Source organism: Podarcis cretensis (genome assembly GCF_951804945.1).
Source record: "Podarcis cretensis genome assembly, chromosome: 4".
NCBI lineage: Eukaryota > Metazoa > Chordata > Lepidosauria > Squamata > Lacertidae > Podarcis > Podarcis cretensis.
Window position 1 is genome coordinate 51,022,660 of NC_137173.1, and position 12,441 is coordinate 51,035,100.

The window sequence follows — 12,441 nt, forward strand, 5'->3', positions numbered from 1 at the left end:
AGAAAGTCAAATGAAAAGTTTATCCTTTAAGCTTTGAGGTGACCTAGAAAGCTACTACAGAAAAGGCTGCATGCAAAATTAATGTTTGCTTTGCTCTATTATTAATAGACAACACAGCAAGAAAACAAAACTTATCACAATTGAAATGCTGTGGGTTACATGGGAAAGCAACTACTGAAGAAAGTGAGCCTTTTTTTATAAAATGTCAAATCCAGAGTAGTTCAAGAATCATTTGCTTCTTATTCCCATGTGATGGTTGCAAATCAAGAAGATGGGGTGCAGATAGCCTCTTGACAAGACATGGAAGATAGAACAGACTTCTCTGTCTCCTGTTTTGGACTCCCATCAGCAGCAAACACCTGGAAACCTCAGGCTGGGGAAGCCTGATCTAGATGCACATTGTTTCCACTTCAGGTGAACCTCTAATTCAGAAAACTAGCCAATGTGCCACATTTCAATGTGATGCGCTCCACCTCCAAAATCACCCCTAAGTTGCAAATATTTATCCTTGTTCCTTTTCTCTGAATGCTTGATTAGAAATGCCGTTTGAAAAGCAATGCTGAACTTCCACACATTTTCTCATTGTTTAATTGGGTTTCAGCTAACTTAACTATTTAATAATAATAATAATAATAATAATAATAATAATAATAATAATAATAATTTATTTATGCCCCGCCCTCCCTAGCCAAGACCAGGCTCAGGGTGGCTAACAACCAATAATAAAAACAAGTTGATTAAAATACAATTTAAAAGATTAAGATACAACATTAAAACAATTAGGGAGCAATCTCTTCATAGGAGGAGAAAGGAAAAAGAAAGAGGGGGAGGGAATCAAACTGATTCTGAGCCAAAGGCCAGGTGGAAAAACTCTGACTTAGAGCCCCTGCAGAAAGAGATCAGATCCCGCAGGGCCCTGGTCTCATGAGACAGAGCATTCCACCAGGCTGGAGCCAGTGTTGAGAAGGCCCGGGCTCTGGTTGAGGCTAATCTAACTTCCTTAGGGACCGGGACCTCTAGGGTGTTGCTATATATGGACCTTAAGGTCCTCTGTGGGGCATACCAGGAGAGGCGGTCCCATAGGTACGAGGGTCCTAGGCCATGAAGGGCTTTAAAAGTCAAAACCAGCACCTTAAATCTGACCCTGTACTCCACCGGGAGCCAGTGCAGCTGGAAAAGCACTGAGTGAATATGCTCCCTTAGGAATAAGAAAGGCTTCTAAGTTAAGGCAGGAGAAGTACTAGTAATTTAAAATGTCAGAAGCTTGAGTTCATGGAGGTTTGGATATGATCTGCCACACAAATTATGATCCACAACATGAATCTCCACCCTGCCTGCACAGCTGCTGGGGTTTCCTCCCTCACACATCTATTCTTGGAACTGCTGAGGGAAAGTTTGTTCTACTTGTATAGAATAAATATGTTGGAATTTATTTAATTAAGTTAAATGTAATGCTGAAGCAATTGTTTCGAATTTAGGTGTGCTTAGCTAATTTTTATTGACTCTTTGCTTTCACAGTGCCACTAGTCATAGCAGCATAGCTACATGTTGAGTCCAGCTTCTGCTTGAGGGAAATTTAGGAACATGAAAAAGGGGGAAAGGAAACCGATTGATTATACTTCTTAGTATATAATGGGTAAGCTTGTAAAACAGCCTAAGGAAAAGCTCACTAAATAATGATAGGGTTTTGGATGTGTAAGTTATTTAGCTGCATCACAAATGGAAAAACATATACGCGCATTATTGGCAAAACCTATTGGTGTTTCACAGCTTTCCAACTAGTTGCAGGACCTTAGCCAGACCTAGGAGAGTAAACGCAGAATCCACGGAGCAATTGGTGACTTGGCTGCAGACAGGATAGACAAAGCAGGAACCAGGAACTTGTAGTTAGGTGTTTATTATATACAGTGGACTATTTACAGGAACAGAACATGGATCTTTAGCTTGCTCTCCTATACACGACTCACAACTCCTACCCTGACACACAGAACTACTGAACCTCTGAACTACTGAACTAACATATTCCAGTTAGTAGGCCATTAATTATCACTCGCTTGAGGGAGCTTGACAAATCAGGGAGCTGTCTCCATGTCTCTGTTATCACCAGGCAGACTTACTCCTTCAGATTGCCTTCTGGCTGTCTGCCAAACCTTAATTGACTGTGTTGAGTAGCTGCACGTACACAGTTTCCCAACATGCATCTCTATCCCTAGTTGTGCACTGGAAAATACATGGCATGGTTTAAACCAGTTACGGGGAGAAGTGTGTGTGCTTGTCAGGTGCACATCAAATCTTTCTGCCTGAACATGTGTACAAATCTTCTCAATACCAGGAACTTAGCATCATCAAAACTGCTTTTTGAATTCCATTCTGTCCACATCATCCTGGCTAATATTTTCACAATTTAGAAAAGGATTTGGACAAATTTGTTGAGAATACAGCTATCAATGGCTAGTAGCCATGATGTACTCTGCCGCCACAGTTGGAGGCAACAATGCTTCAGAAAACCAGTTGCTGGAAGCCAGAGGAAGGGAGAATGCTCTTGTGGTCAGGTTCTGCTTGCCAGTTTACCACAACAATCTGGTTCGCCACTGTGAGAACAGGGTGCTGGACAAGACTGGCGAGTGGCCTGGTAAGCAGACTCTTCATATGTTCTTGAGTTCAGAGCTCCCAACAACAAAGAGTCTTGTTAAGTGTGTTCATTCAAACACTTTCATAGGCTCTCTTCTGATTTTGCCACTCTCCATAAAAAAAAGTTGGGCTTGGAGCAGGCACTTCTGATGTATGTGGGGACAGTGAAGATGTGTCTGGCATGTGCATGCCTACTCCTTTCTGCCCCAGCCTCATGTGTTCAAATGAATAGGGCTTGTGTACTTTAATGGAATGTAGTCAGAAGCTTGAAGGCCTTCCATTAAGGCCAGAAATGGGAATCAGTGTACCATTACTCACTTTCCAAAACTGAATCAAAATGCATCTTATACAACCATATGAATTTTGTCACCCTCCTTCTTATTCTGTTTTCTATCCTCAGGAAGTACCTGCTTTTGCACGTGGTCTCATTTGGGCTTAGGGTTAGTGCTTGCTCTTGGTGATTTATCACTGGCAGTTGAAAAAACAAAAACACAGCAACTGGTTTAGCAGATTTGAACTTGACAGCTGATGTTATCTGGATGGTCCCCCACTAGTATTACTGCAGCATTTTCTAGCAGTTCTCAGTACCTGCTTGCCCAAAGACTTACTTAACCTAGTTGACAACAAAGAGAAATGTTAAAATAAAGTCAAAGGGTCTGCTTATTTACTATGGATCATCTATCATAGGAGCTTTCCCTCCACTGGGTGATACATCACAATAAATAATGGAAGAAAGTTCAGATGTAAGTTTTGAGATGCATAAGCACTGTAAAACAAGCAAGTGGTCAAATAGATTTTTGTGTGCAACTGTTCACAATGCCATGAAATTAATCTGTACAAGTAGCTGGAGTAAAATGTTGAAAATGTTATCTTGTATTGATTAATAAGGCACCCTAAGTCCCTCATAAGACATATAACACTGTGCAGGTTTATCGTCCTCGAATATACACTTCTCCTAGTCTAGAGTTGCTACCTTTCAATCTGTGTGCTTAATCGAAAGTGCTGTTTTATTCTTCTGAGAGGATCTAAAAAGAACCAATTGGTCTTTTATTGTCCCCCCACCCCGTTGTAATCTGTTTGTTTAATAGGTTTTCTTTATTAGAAAGAGAATAAGCAATGAGAAGGGACATTTATTGCAGCATAGTTTAGATGAGGCCATTGATTTGTTTTATTCTTGGATCATTAAGTTTATTATTATTGTTATCCATTTCTGTTTTAACTTTAAGTAGGCAGAGTTCTCTACTTTGAACTTTTACTTTTAGTCAATAACTTCCATTCAATATAACTTCATGGCATATAACTAAGACATATCAGCAGCAATCTCCATTCTAATTGCACTGGAGTAGTCCTGCTGGCATTGCTAGGACTACTTCAAAGTAAGAAGTTGCAATATCGCTGCCTGCTCCACATGAACAATGATTAAATATTTTTTAAAGAAATAAATAGTGAGATCAGCAAATCAAACACAAACGAGACATGTGTAATGAAAAATTCAATATCCTACAAGTGCCCTAATACTTATTCAAGATTACCGCACATATTTTGTGAATAGCTACATTTCAGTTATGAGAGCAGAACTTACCTTTTGCATGACAAAAACAATTAGAACTAAATACAAAAAGAGAAATGTAAAATTAACTGTGCTTTTCATGTCCGTTCTGTGAAACATGTTCTGTCTGAAACCATCATAGATAGTCCCTGTCTGTGGGCAAATCGCAAACTGCATAATGTTCTGGAAGCATGACAGGAAGAAATGTGTATGTTATTATTATTTTGTTTTTACACATCTTCCTATAAGAAATCAGTGACCATTTAAGTAGGGGCACTGAACTTAATGGTTGTAAGTTCCTCACAGTCATTCTGTCTGAAAAGAACTTACTGTTTTTGGCCTATTTGTAGGCTTCCCATATGTACCTGATTTGGGCCCCTGTGAGAAACAGACACTGGCCAAGATGGACCTTTGGCCTGATCCAATAGACCTTTTCTTTTGTTCATGTTCTCTCATAGCCATGTGAGGCATTTTAGAAAAATAGGCTTCCCCTTCAGTGATGGATGCATCTTTCTCAATCTCCATCTGATTTTGCATGTTCAGGAGAGATCTCAGCAGGACCTCCCTTGCTTGTCAGATGCTATATTGTGGAGATTTATGCAGTGTGAAGGTAGGAGAGAAGTAAACAGGAATTCTCCAGCTCAGATTTTAATCCAAATTTGAGAAGTTTGCAGTGCTCACCCCTACTCTGTGTGATTCTTATAAAGTAGATAGGAATCACTGGGTGGAAAAAGTAAATAAAGATATTAAATATGACAGATAAATAAAATTGAACTAAAAATGAGAAACACACAGCCCTCCTCCCTTTGAGATGAAATCATAAGGAAATACTTACGAATTGTAATGAATATATCAAACTTATCACAACTGGTTTAATAAATATATCTGAAAAATATTTGCTGGATTTGAATAAGTCATAATATACAATAGCAAAAATAGTTATAACTTTCCATACGTAAGGCTGAAATTCCAAAGTTAAACAAACCTCTCACCTTTCATTTTTCTCTTCCTCATTCTTTCTCCAAAACCTGAGTTTCTCATGCATACTCATGCATACAGCACTTATCTCAGATTTCACCCCTGCAGGTGAATTCCTCCTTCAGGCAACCATCCACTGTCATTAAGAAAGTTAGCATCCTGTTATTAAAGCCCTGACCTTAAGGCATCTTGCAACCCTTAGCCAGTTTCATAACAATGTATTGTATTTTCAGCAAATGATGATGCTATATGCCTGGCTATGGAAAATTTTCCAGTTCAGTGTATATGGACAAAGCATGTTAAAAGAAACTAAACCAGGGGGTGGGAGGAGATGTATCTTGATGTTAGTTGTGGTGGTAACATAAGTGGAAGACATTCTTACTCATTTAAGGATTCTAAAGAGTTATATGCAAAACTGATTCTTGGCTGAGCATTTTGGAAAGGCAAAGCCTTACATGTACTCACAATAAACTCACTGTGTGTTGGTTTACAGTTTGGTGATGTTTTCCTGTGATGCCCACATAAGCCATAGCTATAGCTATAGAAGCCATAGCTACACTGCTTTGCACTACTGTGATGCTTTTGTTTACACTAGGAATGGTGAACCTGTGGCTGTCCAGATGTTATTGGGCTCCCACTATACCTGGTCATTTACCATGCTGGTTGGGGCTGATGGGAATTAAAGTCCAACAGAAGATGCAGGGCCACAGGTTTTCCCATTTCATGCTTATGCAAATCGGGGAAACCTCATACAGTAAAACAAGGTACACATACATACAAAATTGATACAAACTCCAAAAGTTGCAGGAAATAGCATTCCAGTTTGCCGTTTGGTAAATGACCCTGCAAAATTGGTGAGCAAGTTTTGGCCCAGCGTTCCAAATAACCTCACATTTTAAGAATCATTGGCAAAAGGACAGACAGTGTGTGCTTGCATCATTCAGTGGTGTGTTGCATGACTGTAGTGTGGAGAGCAACCAAAGAGGTAAGGGTCAAAGCCGGGCTTTAATACAATGGTAATGTCACATGGAACATGGGACAGCTCACAGACTTGCTGAGAAAGCTTTCCCCATATCCTGTTTCAGTAATGGATTGGCTTTTGACTATTATAACATACTGGAGAACAGACACTTACTATGGGCACTTCAATAGGATAATGATAGATAAATTCCCGGTGATGAATTCTTTTCCTATGGTGTGCTGTAAATAATCAGGTATATTTTAGACACAAAGATGAGAACAAGCCATTTGTTAAATGGCTTTTGAATTGGTGCTGTCCATTAAATGCATGTAGGCTTCCTTTCAAGTGTTCATTTGAAAAGAACTGAGTGCTCCTGTTACATATAAAAATGATAATAAAGGATGGCATAACCTCTCTGCAGCTGGGATCCTCCCTCTCTAGTGATGGAACCAAATAATGTGATTGTTATGCTAGGCCAACATCTCCATCAGAGCAAAGTGGTGTCTGAAATGTTTCCTCTGTCTGATTCTGTAAGCATTAGGAATGCTCCATTGGACACTGGACAACAAATTAAACTGTGTCCTTGACACATATAGATTCAATGTTTTTGACTTACAGCATATTCATTTGATCCTACGTTGTGCTGAAGCAACTTTGCCAGTTCACATTTCAACAGTTATAAGGAATGAAAAGAATATATCTTAAGAAAGGATAAAAACTAATGGTGTGTCAAACCCTGCACATCACTCCATGTGAACGTGACAGTCATTCTATTATTTGCATGGGGCTAAGAATGTGGAATAATGATCTGGGGTGCCTGTGGGGCTTTTGCTCTTACCTTAGAAAGATTAAGGGATAGTTGAGATGGAGGGGTCTTCTCATAAAACTGATTGGCACATATTCAGTACAGGCTAGTATTGCTTTCTCTCTCTCTCTCTCTCTCTCTCTGTCTCTTTTGCATTTTGCAGTTCAGTGCACCACATTTTGGCATTATATTTTTAAAAATTTCTCAGAAAAAAATTAATTAGCATTTTAGTACACATTTCTCCTAATATGCAAATTTATGCATGGTACAGTGGTACCTCTGGTTACGAACTTAATTCATTCTGGAGGTCCGTTCTTAACCTGAGGTTAACTTTAGCTAATGGGGCCTCCTGCTGCTGCCGCGCTGCCAGTGCACAATTTCTGTTCTCATCCTGAGGAAAAGTTCTTAACCCGAGGTACTACTTCCAGGTTAGTGGAGTTTGTAACCCGAGGTGTTTGTAACCTGAGGCACCACTGTATACACCTTTTTACAAGAAATTTTCCAAATACAATCCATTTCCATGTACTTTCCATGGTTAGAAAGGCTGGAAGATGCTTAGTTTTTGACCTGTGTCCATGTTTACCAGGGCTGATAAAAACTAGCAGAGTGGACCCCAGTTGGAAAGGATCCTTAACTTCCACTTTTGTTCCCACTTTACACATGATTTCTACAAGGTTTCAAAGTACCCCTTGATAGGGCTGTTACGTTTTCCATGTTTGGGAAACCTTTAAATATGCAGAAATTGGTTCCAATTTTTTTGCCAGACTGATGGCCATGGGATCACCAACTTCTCATTATTATTTTAAATATTAAATAGATATGGAAAATTCTGCATACAAATGTGATAAAACACATATATTTAAGGCATTAAGACCAAAACCATTGCTTCTGCACTGGCAGAGGAACGGGGGTGCGGAGGGAGCGGACCACCCCTGGCACCAATATTCCGGTAGGGTGCCATCACAGCGGCCCCCCCGGACACATGCTGTGCACCCCTCTGCACGCTGGGCACCATGCCCCCACAGGCGGCGCATCATGTCCCCAGGATGCACAACACGCCCCTGAGGGTGCCATGCCACACCCCCAGGATGCACACCATTCCCCCAGGGTGCGTGTCACACCCCTGGGGGGCACCAGCCATGCACCCACCTGCTCTCCGCCCCTGGTAGCGGAGCATGCAGCTTCGCCACTGTGCTTCTGAGATATACTTTGTAGATCTGAAGCCTATTGTCATTCATAATCACAGTGACTGAATGAAAAATAAATGGGGTCACTGAGTACTGTAGGAGTACCAGCATCGTGCATGCTTCGGAAAAAGGACTATGTGTATTCTAAAGATCTCTCTGGTTAAATCATAATCCACTGTTGCTTATATTTTATACTGCTGTAAAAGCATGTTGCACAAGCATTGGATGCAATTTGGTGGCAAATTTTACCTCACCTATTAATTCAACTATTGTCTGTTTGCTTCTGAAAAGTATACTTCTCCTAGGAAATAACAAAAATGGGTGTTAAGTATGAATCACAGAAAAATCCTCCCAACTGAATCCTCCCAAACATGTCCCTTTAGAACAGGGCTAGAGGACCTGTGGTCCTCCAGATGTTGCTGGAATCCAACTTCCATCAGCTTTAGGCAATGGGATGATGAGACAGTTGTAATCTAACAACATCTGAGGGCAACAGAGACTGATTGCTGTTTTCTCCAGTTAAAGTTTGCTTGTTTCAAAGCAACCGGAGTAGACAGTAGAGATGTAACTCAATTTTAAACCACGTATTCATTTCATTTGTGGAGGCTTTCCTTTAATTCTGGTTATAGCAGTAACATGAAAGATTTGTATAGGCGATGCAGGATTTTCAGCTTGTGACAACCTATCCAGGCCTTCTTTCCTTCATAGGGCACACACACTTGGTGTGAGGGGCTTATTTTAAAGTTCAATCAAATTTTACTTCCAAACTCACGTCTTCTCATTATGCAATAAAGCAATCTTGTCTCATTATGTGGGAATATGTGACCTATTATGCATTCAAGTGAATTTTTCAAGGCACTTTGCAATAGATGTGTTGTTCTTTATCGAAGGTAATGTGAAGGTTTTATGTATGTAAATGCACATCTCTCATAGTAAATGGGCTCACTTTCTCTATGCAATTTTGCACGTGAATCAAATGGATAAACAAAATTAGATCAAAGCAGTACCATCATACAACATCATAGGCTGTTCAGCAAGAGGAATATCAAAGTTTATACCACTGTTACATGTTAAACAAACCCTTATGCAGGGGTAAGGAATTTGATCCAAATATGTCATTGTTAAGTTATTTTTATTCAACATCAATCCATGATTTGTGTGTGCTCTTCCTCAGAGGGAGCAATCCAATGAGGTGAGGACAGCCAATCTGTGCTGAAAGAAACACAAAATCCCAATGTTGCTTTTTTCACACCAGTCAGGACAGAAAGGGAGGGAGGAGGAAGAAATATGCGAGTTCCAGGACTGATGTAAATTTCCTTCAGTTCGAGGATTATGCTGGAGGAATGGGGCGATATTTGGGCGCAATATATCTGTAAACCCCCCCCACACACACCTCTGACATGCCCCCCTCCAAAAAACTTTCTCTTTGTCCTTTCCACCATCAGAACTCCAGAAGTGGAGGGCCAAGAGTGGTGGTTAATTCTGCAGGCAGTTGGGAGACAACTTTCAAGGCAGATTTCCCTCTCTGCCCAAACATAATGATGTTCTGGCCAGCCAATCACTACTGTCCACTTGTGAATGACACATGTGGTTGCAGGGATTGGCCAACAAGAAGGAACATATCTCTGGAAACAGTTCCAACAGATGATCTAGTTCACTAATGTGTGTGGCTTAAGTACTTATAATTAGAGACAAATATCTGACAAGATGACAAAACATTAAAGAATAAGAAAGAAAGAATAGTGAGATTTTTTAAGTTCTCAATTTGGTTCTCAATTTTCTATTGTTAAAATACTTTTAAAAAAGTAACTATTGGGTCTAAACAATGTGTTGCTGTTATTGTTGTTTTAAAAATATAGTAATATTACCTATCTCCACCATCATCGTTCAGCTCTGAGGGCCTTCTGGTGGCTCCCTCACTACGAGAAGTGAGGTTACAGGGAACCAGACAGAGGGCCTTCTTGGTAGTGGCGCCCGTCCTGCAGAACACCCTCCCATCAGATGTGAAGGAAATAAACAACTATCTGAGTTTTAGAAGACATCTGAAGGCAACTCTGTATTGGGAAATGTTTAATGTCTAATATTTTAGAAAATTTTATGTGCTGTAAGCTGCCCAGATGAGTGGGGTATACATAATAAAATGAAAAAGTGTTGTTGTTGTTGTCATTATTATTATTATCTGTGATATCCCATTCAAATTTTGTTAACAAATGTACTTTTTATGTGTACCTTAGCTTTCATGCTGCATTGCATTGCTGAAAACCAGGCTCATTTTCTTAGTGAAACCAATTTTCTTTCCCATTGGGTGGATAATTACACCGCCCTCCATTGCTGATGGTTCCTGAAACCCTCCTAGATTGAGAACCATCATGTCCCATGTCCCCTACATCTGTATTCCAATGTCAACCTGAGGAGGATTAGATTAGCACAAATCACATATTACCTTATTTGAGAATGGGAGTATTCAACACCCTCTTCTACACCCTCATAGCCTACTGGCTTTTCCACCATCCTCAGATTTCCTTGCAGCTTCTCCTGCTCCACAGCCAGACAGGATCATGTGCCTACAGAATTGGCTATGGGCCTTTAAGGATTACACACAGCTCTGCTAGGGAGGTGGAGCCACTGGAAAGGAAGTTCCTCCTGGCTACTTTAAGCACTCCATTTGCTGAGACATTTTCCTCAGCTCAGCCAGTGAAGGCTTACCCTTGCTAACCCTTTTTGATTCCACTGTCCCCGCAAGCCCCAGCCTGGTGGAATAGAAATGGCACTTGCTGCTACCCGCCATGCATTGTGTATCAATGGGTACTGAACAACTGAAAAGGACTCAAGTCAAATTCTATCTCTGTAGAAATTAATTTCATACACCCATTGGCTTTAATCCATGACTCATTTAATTCTGCTATTGTATGAAGCTTCTTTCAAAGAGAATCATCCTTGACAAATTCTCCGTTCACATTCCATGACAGGAATTTGATCTGGAACTAATGGAATTGGGCTCCCAACATGTCTAGAGGGTGTAATTATTTTGGTATTTTTGATAGTAGAAAAAATTAAGAAGATATATAAGAAATAGCTAAGTAACGGTATCTTGGACTCTGCTTCCTAAAAGCATAGCAGACAATTCCCCCCGCCCCCTTTGTACTCGGGAAGTTTTTACAGACTGTTTTGGCACAGCTTTGAAATGATGACATTTTGAAATATCCAGAAAAGATTGAGACAATAAAGTGCTGCTGAACCAGCAGCAAAATCTGGTTGATAAGAAGAAAAATAATATGCTGCTAACCACAAGAATTAAAAGTAAACAAACTTTATTCAGAGTAGGCAAGGAAGAGTCAATATTAGATAACAATGGAAATCAAATAGCACTGTCCTGAGATGGTGAGATATGCCATAATTGTGTTCTATTGATCTTTAATGAGAGAGGAAACTAAATAATAGCACAATAGAGTTCAGCTAGAACATAAGCAAGTCAAGGGAGAGAATTAACAAAAGACGTGAGAATACTCTGATAACCCTTAAACCCAAACTCAGAGCTTATTTTCATTAATCTGTTCAAGGCAGTTGTAGGGGGGGGGTTCAGTCAGCACACTTGGGTCCACCCCTCATTGTTGCAAAGCTATATGAGTGTGATAGTTGTAAGAGGGTGTGAGCATATACGGGCAGGTCTCTCAGTCACACAAGGGTCCCCATTGTGTGAAACTCCTATGGGAATCCAGATAACAGCAGTAGGCTCCTTACAGATGTCATACTGATGGACTCATGGAAGTTGGTGATGTATGGCCAAGTACATGAACTATGTCACATTAGAGATGCCACCAAAGCTATTCAGAATCAGAATCAGAGAACTGTACAGGCTCATGAAAGCTCAGCTCAAATGAGAGCTGAACTTTAAAAGTTCCCGAATTCTTCTTGGGTTTGAATCAAAATCAAAGTCAGAAAACTGTTCCCAGAAGAAAGGAGGGGAGAGCCTTCAGTACGTGCAGTGATCTGGCCCAAATGTGGCCTGGTTCTGTCATGTGCCTACAGTGGAACTGACTTGGAATCCAATAGGTAGATCTGGTGGTTTTTCTGTCTAAACATTTAGAGGCAAGAGGAAGTCAATGGAATGGATGGAGGAACACCTCTACCTAATTCAGATGACTCCTGGCTCAGCACAATGGATTGATCAGTGAGGCACTAAGATGAGACTACCTGTTGACCTGGGCATTTTGAGTGTTCTAGTGTAGGGTTACCCACAGTAGGCTGTAGCCAGCTTGATAATTTTACATTGCCCTTATTGTTATTTTAAAAAATAAAAATAAATGTTTATTGGCATAAACACATACTA